The sequence below is a fragment of the Tamandua tetradactyla genome, chromosome 6 (assembly GCF_023851605.1).
Source record: "Tamandua tetradactyla isolate mTamTet1 chromosome 6, mTamTet1.pri, whole genome shotgun sequence".
NCBI lineage: Eukaryota > Metazoa > Chordata > Mammalia > Pilosa > Myrmecophagidae > Tamandua > Tamandua tetradactyla.
Window position 1 is genome coordinate 102049667 of NC_135332.1, and position 17650 is coordinate 102067316.

The 17650-nt window shown below is 37.8% G+C and overlaps 1 long non-coding RNA gene across 1 annotated transcript in view; it reads left to right on the top strand.

Annotated features, from left to right (window-relative positions):
• Nucleotides 1-9234: 9234 nt before the first annotated feature.
• The window catches only part of LOC143688659 (uncharacterized), a 62954-nt gene continuing 54538 nt past the window's right edge, over nt 9235-17650 (top strand). Inside the window, exons 1-2 of the long non-coding RNA XR_013178210.1 lie at nt 9235-9377; nt 15361-15924. This is a non-coding gene — a long non-coding RNA (uncharacterized LOC143688659). The remainder of the gene's footprint in view (nt 9378-15360; nt 15925-17650) is intronic.

Consider the following 17650-nt stretch of genomic DNA (forward strand, 5'->3'; position numbering starts at 1 on the left):
CCAATATCTTTTTTTATAACCATATGCAATGTGAAACTAAAAGTCAAGGCTTTCTTTTATTTACTCCATTTTCAGCAAATGCCTCTAGGCATAAAACAGGTCTGAAGTGACTACAAGTTAGACTGTAATAAAAACCTTTAGAAATGCTACTTCTTCGACTAGTCCACTTGATGGCACTAAACTAATATAGAACATGGGCCAATCCTCCATAAAAACTATATGCATCAATGTGTTTTCAATGTGTTTTCATAATCTTAGACCTTGTGAATTCTAAAGGTCTTTCTTTGGCTGGGAGCTTTGAATATATTCAGCAGCTTGCAAATGCACACACACACACACACACACACACACACACAGATTAAGAATTCCTAAAGAATTGAAAGTTGTTTTTAAGAATTTGAAAAAAGACGTATTCTTTTTAGGTTAGACAAGCAAGGCTTTGCATGTCCTCCTGCCTCCTGCTTTGTCCACACACCCAAATTATAACTCCTAGGGAAATAAATAATACAGGCTCTAAGCTATTAAAAGATCAGGTTTGAGAGATGCATATGATTCATAAGATTTTAGGCTTTTTTAAAATTTTTATTGGTGTATAGGGCTACAGTATGGTGATTCTGTCCATAGTACTTGTACTGCATAGCAAAGTCCAGGAAGGGGCAGAGTTTTAGCTTCCTGACAGCTAACATGCAGTTACACAGGCCTGAGCTGGGCAGTTTATTGATGAGTACCAGTTCCCTTCATGGTGGAGCATCTTTGCTTAGCTCTCAAAGCAGAAATAAGTCTTCGTTGTCAGGGGCTCTTCAGCTGTGAGCAATGGGAAGTGATTCTTGGCTGGTTAGGAGAACTGGCAGATAGAAGAAATGAGAGAGGCTACTGTTTCTTGCAGATGCTTTTCCTGAAAATAGGGCCAATTAAGAAAAAACCTGACTATTATGTGTAGTTTCACATTACATATGATTATAAAAAAAGGAATTTGGCTTTGATGTTCTCTGAGTGAAATAATTTTGCTTTATGTGTATCAGAATTTGGAATTGTGAAACTGCAGACAAATTGTTAATGCTATATTGAGTGACAGTGGTGAGCATTTAAAAAATCAAGTCTTTTTTCTGATTTCCCAGAAAATATCCAATATTTTCAGTATTTCATCTGAATCCTTTTTAAAAATCCAGTAAAGGCTTTCTTCCATGGGAAGACTCTCAGAGTTCTGCTTGACTGCCAGCAGCCTTGGGCTCTCCTTCCCTGGCAAGACAGGAAGCTTGCTGAGGGCAGGGACTGTGCCTTAGTGTCATCAGTATTCTTTATAGCAGAGAACTCCAAGGTTTAGATAAATGGATACGCAATAAACATCTAATTGAGAGTTTCTGTTCAATCTAAGACCTAATTTTACATATTTCTTTCCTTTAAGATCTGATTATCTACTATGTCCATAAACAAGTTAAGGGTACCAAATTCTACAGGTAGACTATTTGATAGGAAATTATATAAACTGTGCAATGGCTTTAAATCTAAATGCTGTGCTTTCAAACATAAAGCACCACTTTTTCTTTCCTTTACCACTTCCTTCCTCCTTTGCTGCAAAGGGCAAGCAGCTATCTGCTTAATACTTTAGATAATATTTATTTTTCCTGAGAGTAAAATAAATTTAAACACTATTTGACAGCCTCAAGCAATTTTAGTTGCCTATTGATTATTAAATCATATCCATCAGAACTAAAAAATAAAATATCAATGATACGAATGTAAAAATATGTAGATAGATCTAATGGACTATTTAAAAAACAAATGAACAAAACCCCAACAAAATACTGAAGAATTTTTTAAAAATCACATAAAATCTGATTTCTTTTAAAGTAGGATTCATCTTTATGTTTTTTGAATCATCAGCCCACCTTTTTTAAAATACTGAAAACAATGCTCTACACTGGTGGGATAACTTTAACCCTAATTCAGCCAGGGAGAGCCCTGACTGCTCTCACAGTCTATGCAAATTTTTTGAAATATTGGAACAACAGGAAAGCGCAGTGCATGTATATCCTAAAACTTAAATTAAAAAAAAAAAGAATTTAAAAGCTGCGAATCAAAATCTTCCATCTTCAATAAATACAGTCTCTCTTGATATAGAAAAAATTTTTTTCACAGATAATATCAAATTTTGCTTGCAAATGCTTTTATGATATCTGAAATCTAAAACAATCTTTTTTTTTTAGGTTCATGGTCTGGGAATCGAACCCAGGTCTCCCATATGGAAGGCGAACATTATACCACTGAACCACCCGTGCATCCTGAAACAATTTTATTAGACAAGAAAAGAGAAGAACTGGTAAGATTTAATGGTTCCTATGGATCTTTCTAAGTCAAATGAGGAAAATATTTTCATATTTTAACTCTATATGTTCTTCCTTTGCATCTACCTTGATTTTAATGCATAGAGGAGAAGAATTACTCATTGGGTGAGTCTATAAACTGACAGATATTTGAATTTCTGGGCTGTCTTAGTTTGCTATGAGTGCTACGACAAATACCACAAAATGGGTTTGCTTAAACAAAAGGAATTTATTGGTTCACAGTTTTGGAAGCTAGACGTCCAAAATCAAGTTCTCGAAAGGCCATTCTTTCTCCTGAAATGTATAGCGTTCTGGCGCTGGCTCGCCATTATCCTCAGGGTCCTTTGGCTTATCTCTCGACTTCCATTGCCGGGTACGCTCTCTCTGTGCCATCTCCTACTTCTGACCTCTATTTTCATGTCCAATTTTCTTTGCTTATAAAGATTTCAGCAATATTAATTGAGGCACACCCTTACTCGGTTTGACCACACCTTAGCTAAATGACAGGCTCTTCAAAGGTCGCCTTGACAAATAGGCTCACATCCAAAGGAATGGGATTGGAACTTGAACGTGTCTTTCATGGAGGCCATGACTCAATGCCTTTCATGGCTCAAAATGGAAACCTTGAATACATTTTGAAAATTGGATTTAGACAATTGGACGAGGACCCCTGATCAGGACGTGTAACCTCAGCACCTACCACAATACCTGGAACATAGTAGCTGCTCAATAACCATTTATTGAATGAAGAGATCATTAAACTCTCTTGGTTCTATTTTCTTGAGTCCTTCCATTTACCTTCAACCCCACTGTCACTTCCTTAGTTCCAGTGCCTATCATCCATGTACTGTGCTAGCCTACCAAATTGTCTCTGCTTTCTGTCACGTTTTCACCTATTCATTCTCTGCTATATAACTTTTATTTTTTCCCAAGCTGAATTAGATCATATTAACAGCTACCATTTGTTAATCCACAGTATGTGCCAAACTCTTTACATCCCTCATATGATTATTTTCTTACAGGAATCCTTATAAGAAGTCATTATTGCTCCTATTTTAGAGTTGAGTAAACCAAGGCACAGAGTAGTTAAATGCCTTGCCCAAGGTCAATTTAGGTAGTCAGTGGCAAACCTATGTCTACTGGCTGTAAAGTTGATATTGCAGACTGTGTTGGTTTGAAACTGTTGTGCACCCCAGAAAATCCATGTTCCTTTAATCTTAATCCAATCTTTTGTTGGCAGATGTATTGTTTGGGTGGGATCTTTAGATTTGGTTGTTTCCATGGAGATGTGACCCACCCAATTGTGGATGAGAACTTTTGATAAGGTGGAAAAGTGACTCTGTTCATTGAAGGTGGGTCTTAATTAGTTCACTGGAGTTCTTAAAAGAGCTGACACAGAAAGCAGACAGCTTAGGTTCTTGGAGACAGACAACAGAAGCTCACAGAGGAGGCCACTGGAACCAGGAGCTGAAAGCAATGAATTGTGTGAGCAAAGGGCCAGCAGACGTCATCATGTGCCTTCCCATGTGACAGAAGAACCCAGATGCTGTCCTTCCTCCTAGAAGGTAATCTCTTCTTGGTGCCTTTATTTGGACATTTTCACGGCCTTAGAATTGTAACTTATAAGTTAATAAATCCCCTTTATTAAAGCCAACCCATTTCTTGTATATTGCATTCTGGTAGCCTTAGCAAACTAAAACACAGACCAACATGCTACATCCCCCCATTGGTCTCGTTGTCCAACAACTAACCCTCCTCCCTTCTCAAGAATCTTCCATGATGCCCTTTTGCCCTTAGGGAAAATGCTCAGCCTCTTAAAGTGTCCAGGTTCCTGCCTCCTCCACCAGACTCCTCTCTATCCACTCTCAGTGTGTCCTCCCTCTCCATTTTTCATGGGGAGATATTTTCTGTTCCTGAAATTGGCAGTGGTGTCTTCACCTCTGGGCCTTTGCAGAAGCAGTTGCTTCTGCCTGAAGCAACTTTCTGCACTATTTTCCTGGGTGAGTGCTTTTAGCCACTTGGATTAATATAGCATAATGTAAAAATGTCGTTGTTTGTTTTCTCCACAATTTGGAAACACATTTGAGCAGAGACCTGTCAGGTTTCCCTCTATTGTAATCCATTGTCCAGTATGGTGCTAAGCCTACAGTAAGCACTAAATAAAAACATTGATTAATGTTAGCATGGTATCTCTTTATCATTTTACTTTTAACCTATTTGTGTCTTTATACTTAAAGTGGGTTTCCCATAGGCAGCATATAGTTGGATCTGATTTTTTTTCTATCCAGTCTGAAAATCTGCATTTTAATTGACGAATTTAGATTGTTTGCATTTAGTATGATTATTGATATACTTAGGCTTAAATTTATCGTCTTGCTATTTGTTTTCTATTTGTCTCATCTTCTTTTTTTGTTTCTTTTCCCAGAATATTTTTTTCTGATGCAATTTTATCTCCTTTGTTGGATCGCTAGCTATAAGTCTTTATTTGTCACTTTGCAGATTGCTTTATGGTTTATAGTATAGATCTTTGATTAATCACAGTCTACCTTTGAGTGATAGTATACCGCTTGATGTTTTAAGGTGACTAACCACTCTGGTTTTCCTGTAACAGTCCTGATTTTAGCACTGAAAGTCCAGTGTCACAGGAAACCCCTCAGAATTGGGTAAACTAGGACAGTTGGTCACTCTATATAGTCTGAAAACTTCAAAAGAGTATGCTTTCATTTCCCACCTTCCAACCTTTGTGCTATTGTTGTCATATACTTTATTTCTCTGCATGTTATATATATATATATATATATATAGTGAATATTTTTATTTAAACAGTATATTATTTTTAAAGAGATTTAAATAATAAAAAATCTTATCTATTTCTGGTGCTGGAGATCCAGATTTCCATCTGGAATTATTTTCCTTCTGCCTAAAAGATCTCCTTTAATATTATATTATGCTTCATGTCTGTTGGTAAAGATTCTTTCAAATTTTGTATGTCTGAAAAGTCTTAATTTTACTTTTTAAAAAAATAAATTAGAGTACTTTGGAACTTCACCTATACTTTGAGACCAAAGGAAAAAAAGTTTAATATGTCCAGAACCTAGGTTTTCTGTAGCACATAATCTAACTCAACCTGTCTGGATAGATCATTTAAACAATCCAAACACAGGAAGCCCAAAATAAGAATGAAAGTCTTTAATCTGTACAGCTTGATGTAATGCCTGGACACATCCCAGGTATATTAAGCAGATAATTAAAAAATACTGGCAAAGTCCCTTGAAGAATGGGAGGAAGATTATGGAACTATTAAACTTTACCACTGGGGGAACCCGGATGCTGTGCCAAACATTAAGGACACCCAAATCATTAGGCTAAGCCCTTGATCTTGAGGCAAGCCTCAAGTGAAACTTATTCATGTAGCAGAGAAGCTTAGCCTACCTATAAGTATGCCTAAGAGTCAACTCCCAGGGACCTCTTGTTGTTCAGATGCAGTCTTTCTCTCCCTAAGCCCAACTCTACAAGTGAAACCATTGCCTTCCGCCCTACATAGGACATGACATCCAGGGATGAAAATCTTCCTGGTGGCACAGCAGATGACCCCCAGGGATGAGCCTGGCCCTGGCACCATGGGATCAGCATGCCATCCTGACCAAAAAGGGGGAAAGAAGTGTAATAAATAAGGTATCAGTGACTGAAAGAGTTCAAATAGAATTGAGAGCCTTCACTGGAGTTCACTCTTACTCATGCTTCAGTTAAACATTGCTACTTATCATAACTGCCAACCAAAACTATTCCTGCCAATCCTAAAGAGTATCTAGAGTATTATATAAGATTCTACAAAGGTTCCATGCATTAGGGTAATTCTTCAAAATCTACAAACTCCAGATGGGTCCCTGGACCAGATAAGTCCTAAAATGCAGAGGGACCAACCCTTCCAGAACATCAACTAGTTCCATCCCCCATCCCATATTATTGATAACCCCTTCCCACATGAAAAAGCTAGAATGGGCATAGCCCAAATACCCATAAAGAGTGGGAGAAAGTTCAAAGGTGATAGTGGAGTTATACAGAGAAGGTTGGGTTTAACAAATGAGTATGAGTGCTGAATCATTATTCTGATATTTCTTTTAGCTTCCAGGACCTTAGAGCAGCTAGAAATAAAAACCTAAAATTATGGGATTGTAACCCATACCAAACTCTGAAATCTGTTCTACAACTAATTGTTGTTATGTACCTTGAAATGTATTGCTTTTATGTATATATGTTATTGAAAGAGAAGGAAGAGTATAACAGAGAAGATAGATTTTAACAATGAGTATGACTGCTGAATCATTATGTTGATATTTCTGTTGGTCTACAGTGTCTTGGAGCAGCTAGAAGAAAAAATAAAAAATTGCAGAACTATAACCCATACGAAACTTTAAAATCTGTTCCATAATTAATTGTTAAAATGTACTTGGAAATTTAATTGCCTTTTGGTATATATATATGTTACATTTCACAATAAAAAAGTTAAAAAAAAGAAAAAAAGGCAAACAATCAAAAATGAGAATTTAAAGAAATAGAATTTTAGGTTTTTCTTCCAGTTTAAAAAAAATTGTTCTACTATCTTCTTGTTTGCATAGTTTTGAATGAAGTGTCCGCTGTTGGCTTTTTCTTTGTTGCCCTGTCTATAACATATCTTTTTTCTTCTGGCTGATGTAAGATTTAACCTTTGTTACTGGGTTGGAGGAAAATTGATTATGATATACTTTGTTGGCAATATCCCCATGTTTCTTGCATGCTTGGAGTGTGTTGAATGTCTGGACCTGTAAGTTCATAATTTTCATCAAATTTGAAGAATTTTCAGCTATCATTACTTCAAGTATTTATTGTTCTCCACCTCCTGCCCTTCAGGAATTTAAATACATGTCTATCAGGCCACTTGAAGTTGCTACACAGCTCACTGATGCTCTATTCAGTTTTTAAAATTCTCTTTTCCCTATGTATTTTATTTTGGATAATTTTTATTGATGTCTTCAAGTCTAAAATCTTCTGCTATGTCTAATCTGTTGTTAATCACATCCAATATAATTTCCATCTCAGACACTGTAGCTTTAATCTCTAAAAGTTAAATTTGGGTCTTTAAAAATATATCCCATGTCTCTACTCAACTTTTGAGCATATGGAATAAAGATAGAATGATGATTTTAATATGTTTCTTGCTACTTTTTAAAATCCTTTTCCTTTTTTTTTCCTTGCTACTTTTAACATTTATTTTAGTTCTGGATTGGCTTTTATTTATTTATTTTTCTTGTCACTGTTTTCTTACTTCCTGGTATGTCTGGTAATTTTTGACTGGATGTCTAACACTGTGAATTTTGTTTTGATTAGAGCTATGTTTGTTGCTGTTGTTGTTACTATAAATATTCTTGAGCTTTGTTCCAAGACTATTAAATTATTTAGAAACAGTGTGATCCTTTTAGGTCCTGATTTTAATGTTTGTCAGGCAAGGCTAAAACAATGCTCAGTCTATTGTTGATTTTCCCCTAACACTGAGGCAAGACCCTTCTGAGGCAGGAACAGGTACTATCCCCAGCCCTGTGTAAACATTGGGCATAATTACCTCTAATCTTCTGGATGATTCTTCCCTGGTCTTTGATAGTTTCCTTTCCTGCATGTCCTGATCGGTAGTTAGATGAATACATGAGCAGTACCCTCTGGATATCTCTCTTTGTGCAGCTCTCTTCTCTCCAGTATTTTGTCTGGGAACTCTAGATGCCCTGATCTTCTTGGACTCTCAGCCTCTTCTTCTAGATCCAGCAAGGCCTCTGGACTCTCCTGGGTTCTCCTACCCTATACCCTGCCTGGCAGCTCTCACAAGGCAGCAAGCTGGGACACCCGCAGCTACCACATTTTTTTTTCTGTCTTTCAGGGACCACTGTCATTTGCTGCCTGTCTAGTGTTTTGTGATTTATTATTTTATATATTTTTGTTTGTTTGTTTCTTCGGGGTTCCAAGTGAAGGGTAAATCCAGATCTTGTTCCTCCATTTTGGCTGTAGTTTAAATCTGAAATATGTTATATAAATGATCAAAAAATGTTTGTTCTACCTATCACGTTGGCCCCTATATTAAGACACAAATTTAGGGTGAACATTTGTTTCTGAACTTAATCCAAAAATTTTTAGTCAAATTACCAAACTTATGTATGTGTTGAGGAAGACATGATGTAATGAAAGAACTAAAAACGAAGAGATTAACAGGATCAAGACAAGCAAGAAAATTTTCAGTTTACTTATTCATGCCCCTCCTACCATTCTCTCACTCTCATTTTGAGATAACTACTTTTAATTGTGCAAAATATTTTGGAGCATCTGTCTATGAATGGTCTATGTAATCAAGTAATAACTCTTCTGAAAGCCTATTATTCATTGACGTGGATAAAGTCATGATCTGTGTAGTTCAACTTATTTTAGCTCAGCCAGCATCTACTGGATGCATCCTATGTGCCAGACGCTGAGCTAAACCTAGAGATACAGTTGAATAATAAATAGCCTCTGCCTGAGAGGAGCTCACAGGGAGGCAGAGCTGATAGCTGAGTTGCCAATTACACTAATTATAAGTTGCTGAGTGGGGTACTTTCACCGTTCAAGGGGGCATGGCAGTTGTGGTTGAGAAGGTGTAGCTGATGCCACTGGATTCCTACTAATCTCTTTTCCCTCCTTGTTGGATGAGCCCTGGTTTAATAATCACTCCCCAACTCTCCCATGGGGCCAGAGCCCAGAAAATGACAAGTTTAAGACACTTGCTGTCTGGTATTGTACTTCTATTCTCTTTGCTGTGATTGGTTTAGGTGTGAGCATGTGACATGAACTTGAAAAAAGTAACTGTGAGTGTACAGATGGGACTCTGGGAAGACTTTTCCCCTGACAGGAGACGTGCAAGGAGGAACTTCCTTTTCTGCCTTTGATCTCAGCTGTGTGAGAACAGAGCTGAGCTGTGGCAGCCATGCTGTGATCGTGAAAGGAAATACCTGAAGATAAACTCGAACATGCTGAAGATGAAAGGGTGGAAATATGGTAAGCTGCTGGGTCCCTTTTGACATCATTGTGTCACTGTGTTAAAAATCCTTATTCAATTCTCTTTGCTTAAACAAGCTAGGATGGACTCTGCATCTGCATTCAGGAACTTAGACTGACACGAAATGTGAAACCCAGCACTGGTGGTCAAGACCTTAAGGTCTAGTGGAACAGATGTGAATAATTTGGCTCTGGGGCTAAAATTTTTATGGCAATTAATGCTTTTCAAAGAACTTTTAAAGCCCCTCACTCTGTAAGCTTTAAAAAGTTTCTGTGGCATTTATAGGGCTATTATTATGACTTCTTCTGACAGATGAGGAAATTGAGGCCCCAGGGAAGTTAAATGAAGCAGAAATAATGCAGTGATAGTTGAGACTAGAATTCAGGTCTTGTAACTCCTAATCTAGAGCTCTTTTCTGTAAGTGGCCATTTGAAGAATGGACTGTTCCACAGGGAACCCAGCTGGAATGATGCCTTTGCATTATTGAAAAATAATCATATGGGCAGGCCTTCTGAATGGAGAGATTGGAACCACTGGCTCACAGGTGAAAGGCTCTTTGGTCCATTACTCATCCCTTGAAACATCTAGTTTCACTCTAATAGCATGCTTAATGGAAACCCATCAGCTAAATGATAAGTATGTTCAGCATTAAGATCACTTCCTGTACTCCCTTCCTAGAGATCATTATGCAGCTCCATAAGTATAATGGAAACATTTATATTGACAAATAAAAATTAAAAGTTGCTCTGAAAGTTCAAAAAAATTCTTAATAGATGGTTGATGAGGATATACAAAAGCTGAGGTCATAATGTCCCTCATTGCACACTCTCCTAATGCAAATTTCCTAGAAAAAAATCTTTCATATTGTGTTTTGGTTCTTTATCAAAGAAAAGTTATTAAATTATTTTCCTACAATTGCTGGAGGTGCTCAAGATAGTTATAGTAAATGGATAGTTGGGAAAAGATGTGAGCTACACAAACTCAGAATACACAGGTTGAATTCAGTGGGCCAATTTGCTGTTCCCCCAACTAAGTATGTTTACCTATTTTGACAGTTTCGAAGCTGGTAAACATTTTACTTACTTGACTGAGCCTTTCATGTATAAAAGGCAGATTACCAGGGTGGGCAACTGACTTTCCCATTCTCTTTATGCTCTCTAGCTTCCCCACTTCTTACTACTCCCCCACCTTTTTTTCTCCTTATTCACTTCTCATATTCCTGCCGGATGACTCTTGCACAGGACAGGTTAGGAATACCAGTGATTACACTCATATGAAAATATAAGAAATCAAGACAACAAAATTTTGGATGTATAAATGAACTCATGACCATGGAACTCTGTTTTTGACCTGTGCTCAAGGATTATCTTTAGCAGTGGTGGGGGTTGTGAAGGAAAGGGTAGAGTTAGCTAACATTTATTGAGATTCGCCATGTATAAGGCACAATGCTAAGTATTCATTTTCTTATGAAATTTTCACAATAGCTTCTGAGGTAGTTATTATTATCACTATTATTTTACATATGAGGAAATTAAGATCCAAGGAGGTTTAGTAACTTGACTAAGGTCATAAGATTTATAGGTGGGATGCCAGATTTGGTTATGGAGTCTCCAAGTCTGTGCTATTCATCACAAAACTGTACTTAACATACTGAAGCCTACTACCAATTTGACTCCAGTTAACTCCTTATTAGTCAGTAATATCTGCAATTCCTGGGGAGGATTAGATGAAACAAGGGATCTCAACATCCTCTGAATATTTTAAGAATGCATTCATTCATTTATTTCTCAAATGTCTATGCCACAGATTCACAGGAGAAAATATATAGTTCCTACAGTTAAGGAATTAGCAACCTTTTGAGGAACTGGACATGTGAACAAACAATTACAATAAGAGCCATGTTATGGAGATATTTATAAAATGTAATGGGAGATATGTAGGCGTCTGTAGAAGGAAGAACTTCACAGAGATGGCAGCATTTGAAAAAGACTTGACTGATAAGTAGAATCTTGTCACTGGACATGACAACAGAGCACGTGACATGTTTGGGGAATTACAATTGTTAGAATTGCTGGTAGTTAGGTTGTGGTTGGGTAGGGGACTTGAAAGGAGACAAAGCTGGATAGGTTGGCAGGGACCAAATCACAAAAGGCTTGTAAGGCATATGTGAAAGCGATTTTGTTTCAACCTCAGTCTGTGAAGGGGTCAAATGAAAGGTTGTGAACAGAGTGGATTTAAGATCAGATTTCTATGCTGTTCAAGGATGACTAGTGGCAGAATGTGGGATGAGTAGGAGAAAAAAAGAATCAAGATAGAGGGATGCTGAGGACATTTGGACCAGTGATGGAACATTGGGGGAGGTGAGATAACTGATTTGAGAACTCTTAAGGTTGTAAATTTCCAGGAGTAGATATTTAATTGGATATAGGGGGGAAGAAAGAAGAAGGAATCTAGGATGACTCCTAATGTTTTAACCCAGACAGATGGGTAGATGGTATATTGGTGCCACCAACAAAGACAGGCAAAATTAGATGGGCTTGGGATGGCAGGGAGTGAGTTCTGATCAATAAAGATTGGGTTTGAAGATCCAATGGGACATCAAGGAAGAAATTCTGATTCTATTGTACTACTCAGTCACCATTTTTAATGGACTTTTTACTTATGCATATTCTAGACTATAAATAAGCTCTTTGAGGGCTAAGAGCTCTTTGGTGTTTTGTTAACTAGTGTTAATGTAAAACTTACTAAAATATCTAACAAATATTAGGTGCTCAATTATTATTTTTTCATGAATACATGGGTCTGAACACAAGAAAAGGGTCTAAAGTAGATATGAAGATTTAAGAATAAGCCAGTAAGTTGCAAATGAAGGTTTGTGTATCAGTTCAGATCACAGCGAGAAACAAATGGGCTTCACTAAAGATAATTTTAAAAAGGAACTATTTCCAAGTTTGTGGGCATGGTTAAGGAACTGAGTTGAAGAGACAGTTCTTCATACTCCTAGGCCTGAAGAGGCAAAAGAAAGAGCTTTACCAGAGTCCGAGAGAGCTGGAGTCACTGAAGAGGAATAGTCAGGCAGGAGAGGTAGTTATTAAGGAAACAGCCCCTGCCAGGACTGGGGCATCAAAGCTGAAAGAGAGTAAGGAGAGAAATAACTGGATCTTTCTGTTCTTGCCTCCTATTTCCTGAACCCATTAGAAGGCCCAGGAGCTTCAGGGATACACTCGACGGGGTCACTTTCCCGGTGAGTCATGCTAAGTCAGGTTGGAGAAATAGACATATAAATGAAATATGCAATACAGTAAATCAACATGCAATAACTGAGGCCACATTTCCATGGTGTAACCTTGCTTAGTTCCCAAAGAAGGTAATGGTTGCTTTTGTTTCTGAACACTTTCTTGGGATAAGTTCACTTCACATTTCCACAACCACACAACTGACACAGACGTACCGTGTAAGGAGCTGTTTTCTTTTGATCACAGGGAGCATGGCTCGCTAGAGCCCAGTGGTAGTGCTGCTTCTTTCCATGTCCTCATAGCTCCGGCCACATCAGAGAAGAGCCAAGACAAGGACAAACTCCTTAGATATTTGCCCACCTGCGACATAAGTCCTACATTCCTCCTTCAGGATGAATTTCCTCCTTAGAATCGACTTTCTCTCTCAGAGATAAATTCTGATTGCAGGCATGCTTTCCATTGTGTGAGACACACCTCGGGCCATAGAGCAAGGCATTTACCTAGAATATGGTCTGATGCCATGATCTGATGATCATTCAGTTCCCTAAGGAATAGGTAAGAAACCCTTTTTCTGTCCCTTCTTCTTTTCCAAATCGTTTTCATTTTGGCTGATAAATGACAAGAATTCAAACCCAGGGCATCAAAGCTTTGGTTGCCTATTGAGCTGATCACAACACGCAAATTTGCTTCTATATCGCTGGGATAAAACAAGTTATTTAATGTTTCCCTCTTCCTCGGCAGCAACTAAACAGTGTCAGGAGTAAGTCTTTTCTCACTAGTGTGCCCCTTTTCTTTTTTAAATTATTCACAGTTTCAGACCTATCCCTGAGAACAACGACCGAGTATCCCTGTAATAAGACAGTTTGTAAGGGGTTATTATACTGTATTATACAAGCCACCTCTCACTCTGTTTAATTCTGTAGTTATTAAAGACTGAAAAGAAATTCCCTGATTCTCTTACACATTGATTAATCATAGCGTAATTAAGGGAGAATAACAGATAGCCAGTGTATCTTAACTTTGTATGTTTGATTGCAATTAAATTACACATTGAAAAGAGTAAGGTAAAACAGAAGATGAAAGAACATGTATATATAAGAAAGTACAGAAAATAAGGAGTAACAGTTTGCAGCATCTGCCTGGGGGCTTCACTCATTCTTTCCTAGAGAGCCTATCTAATGAACTAGGAGGGGAGGTAGAATTCAATCACCCTGAGTGAGGTATGGATGGGCTTCCTCACTTCCTCTCCATACTGGGTTGAGACTCTGTTTGACTGATGGCCTGTCCTGTGGGGGGAAGATGCTATTAGATTTCACCCCTCTAAAGAGAGGCGCTTTCTTTATCACAAATCCCAAGCTTCACTTTTTTCTATGACTTCTGGAGCAATGGCGGAATGTCAACTTCAGCTCTGATGGCTTCTCTGTGGGAGAGGATACACCAGCTCTCACCCTGTGTCTACAGTTGCCCTGTTTTAGCATGAACAACAAGATTAAGTAGCAGTGAGCAAAGAATGCAGAGTTGTCCCCTCAAAATCCTTCTGGGTCAAGAAGGAAGAGCAGCTCCCTGATATTCTACCTTTTTTGTTGTTGTTGTTGCATGGGCAAGGACCAGGAATCGAATGCAGGTCTCCCACGTGGAAAGTGAGAAATCTGCCACTGAGCCACTATCGCACCATCCTCTACTTTTTATTTCGCATTTATTTGTGGCCATCTCGAAATCACCTTGGCACTGCTGTGCTGGCCCAGCTCACTTCACGGACATTGGAAATAGTTGTGTCTGTTTGTTTCTAGGTGAGTTCTCTCATCCTTGGTGATGGTGGAGCATTTTACATGACCTTAAATCAACTCAATCTTTCTGTTTTGGGGGATGATAGAGAGACAGGGAACATGCTTACAATCAGCCCTTTTTCTACACTGACCCTGTAAATTGGGATCTAGTTCCACTGAAATGATTTCAGGCACAATTACATTTTGTGGAGAAAAATACCTATGAAATAAGTTTAATTAAATTTACTACTGAAAGTTTGGAATTTGGAGCAAAAGACAATTAGTAGGGTCAGAACCTTGGTGTTGAAAAATTACTACTCAGTAATGCAGTTTATTCTTTAGGGTGAATTGTAGGTGGAGAATGTCCAGGTCTTCCCAGCTTTCGAGATCAATCATTTTTTGGGTAATTGCAGCACAGTTATTTATATTAACACATAATTAATCCAATTTCAATTATCAACATAATTGTGTCACAATATGGTTAGCCTGGATAATTTTAGCATACATACCAAATGACCTTTAACTAGTAATTTGAATACCCTGTGATCAGCCTCTATGGCAACCAAGAAAAATAAAATCAAACTGTGATAGATTCAGTTGAGCCTTATTAACATCGTAGTAACAGGCAGCTAGAAACGTCCATTTGCAGAAATGCAGGAATATTGGCATTTGGCCATCTTAGACTGGCCCATATGCAGATAATTATGTCATTTCCTTCAAAATCATTAGGACTGCTCTCTATTTCTTAATTAAAATAAACCCTTAAGTAATACACAGGTCAGCTGCCTTTCTTTGTGTTTTGGTCAATAAAATCAGATTCACTACATTTGAAATTCCAACAAATGCTCTGTACTAGGCTTTGCTTCATTCTACTTTTCAAAATTCATGTATAAAATATTTTTGCATTAATTCTTTTTTTTAAAAAAAATGAGTTTCTGTTCATTTTGAATGACCCTACATTTTTTTCCCCCACCTTTCAGGTGGGCTCTTTTTCTGCATGGATTGTAACAGAAGCCCAATAAAATTACTGTATAAAAGAACCACCACTGCTGTTGGAAATACCACTACCACCATCACATCAACAACCCTTCATTCACCATTTGTGCTGGTTTGAAGCTGTCACGTATCCCAGAAAAGCCAAGTTCTTTTAATCCAATCTTGTGGAGGCAGACTTGTTGTTTGGGTGGAACCTTGTGATTGGGTTGTTTCCATGGAGAGGTGACCTCACCCATTCAAGGTGGGCTTTAATCCTTTGACTGGCATTCTCTATGAAGAGAATAAAAGTCAGAAAACTTAGAACCCAGACCTGACACAGAGAGCAGAGAGGTGAAACCAAAACACAGATGTTTGGAGAGGCTAAGGTAAGAGATGACACTCAGAGTCTGCCCTGGAGAAGCTAAGCGAGGATCCACAGATGTTTAGAGAGAAAGCCACTGGAAACAGGAGCTGAGAGAGCCACCTGAAACCAGAAGCTGGGAGAGTACAGCAGACATCGCCATGGACAGAGAAACCCTGGAAACAATTGGCCTTTCTTCAGAGTCCAGGTATCTTTCTCTGAATGCCTTAATTCGGAAATTTTCATGGCCTTAGGACTGTAAATTTGTGACTTAATAAATCTCCTTTGAAAAAGCCAGTCTAATTCTGGTATATTGCAATCTAGAAGCTTTAGCAAACCCAAACACCATTCATTACACGGGATAATTCATGAGTAAAATGAATTATTTTTAACACATATTAGCATATTTAAAATCTAGGTTTTGAATGTTATTTTAAAAACCCACTATGCTATCAGGGTGATTTCATATTAAAGTTCTTCTTTTTCTGTGAAGCTGCCTGTAACTGATCTTCAATGAGGTAAGTATAAGAGCACTGCAATCCTTTTTCACATTTAGTACTGAATTTTGTCATCTTATCATTATGTTATATTTTGTTTTGTTTTTGAGAATGGAGGTCTATGACATTTTATTTTTAGATGATATCACTTATTCAAAGCTTTTTCCTATTTCAATTTCTATACTTTTCACATGAAGTATAACATTGTGAATACTAAATTCTCTGATTCTGTTCCAGCACTGATAATATTTCATCTAACATATAGAAGAGATTTTTTTTGTCTCTCAAGGACAATGTAGACCAAGAATAATAAAGTGCTTAGTGGTTTTGAAAGGATAAGTGCTTATTTCTAGTTCTGTGGCATGGCCTACTTCTTTCCCTTGTGGAGAGGTGAAATAGGGTAAAGAATCAGAAGTATTAAAACAGTGACATGGAAAATCCTTAGCATTCTTTTCTTTAGTATCTTACAAGCTAAACAGCTCTTAGAAACTTAATATCTGTCAGCATTTTGACCATCCGGGAATATATTTGAATCTTAAAACTTTGATATTTTAAGATTCCTCTCATCAGATTCTCAACTCCACATACACACCAACTCAAATGCTGAGTCTAAATGGAATCCCATATGTTCTATCACATCATTTATGTTGTTTCAGTAAATGTACAAACACATAACATAAAACCTCACAAACAGTGGAAAACACACGGCATATCATAAAGCCCCACAAATACGGAAGAATTGGGTCTCTTTCCTAATGAGGGCCAATCGTAGAATTTCTTGTTTCTGGTCAGAGAACTCCAGAGGAACATGAAGTTTTTGTGCCACCTCTGATCTGGGCCCACCCACAGGAAGATAAACTTTAGAACTCTTTAACCTGAGCTTTCCCCTGCAAAGTAGGCAGGTCTTAGGAAGAAGAAAAGGTCTGCTAAGAATTGTCTGGAAGCAGGACAATCTAGTCTAAGTGGATGGATTTTCTAAATGTATGAACTGTTTTTTGATTACAATTATGTATTCATCAGAGCAGCCAAAGTAATGATTTTTCTTTGGAGTCCGGGGGCCTCATGGCTCATAGAATGATGGCTGGCTCTAAGGAAAGTTACAGAAATAGAAGATTATTGTTCTACAGTCACAGAAATAGAAGATTGTTGTTCTAAAGTCACAGCTAATGGGATCATCCTTCAAGTTTCCGGTATGGCAGTAGAGGCAGGCAGCCTGTGGCAAGGGGAGCGGCAGCCACATTTTAGGTCATTGATTTTTTTTTTTTTTTTTTTTTTTTTTTTTACATGACAAACCAGGCAGACTTGGTGAAGCCATTTGAGTATATCTGAGTTGGTTTCCAGAAACCATGTTACCACAGCTGTTACTGCAGGATAATCAAAAGAGCTCATCTAATTTGGGGATGTGGAGTACTTGTTTCTGTGGCTGATTCTATCATT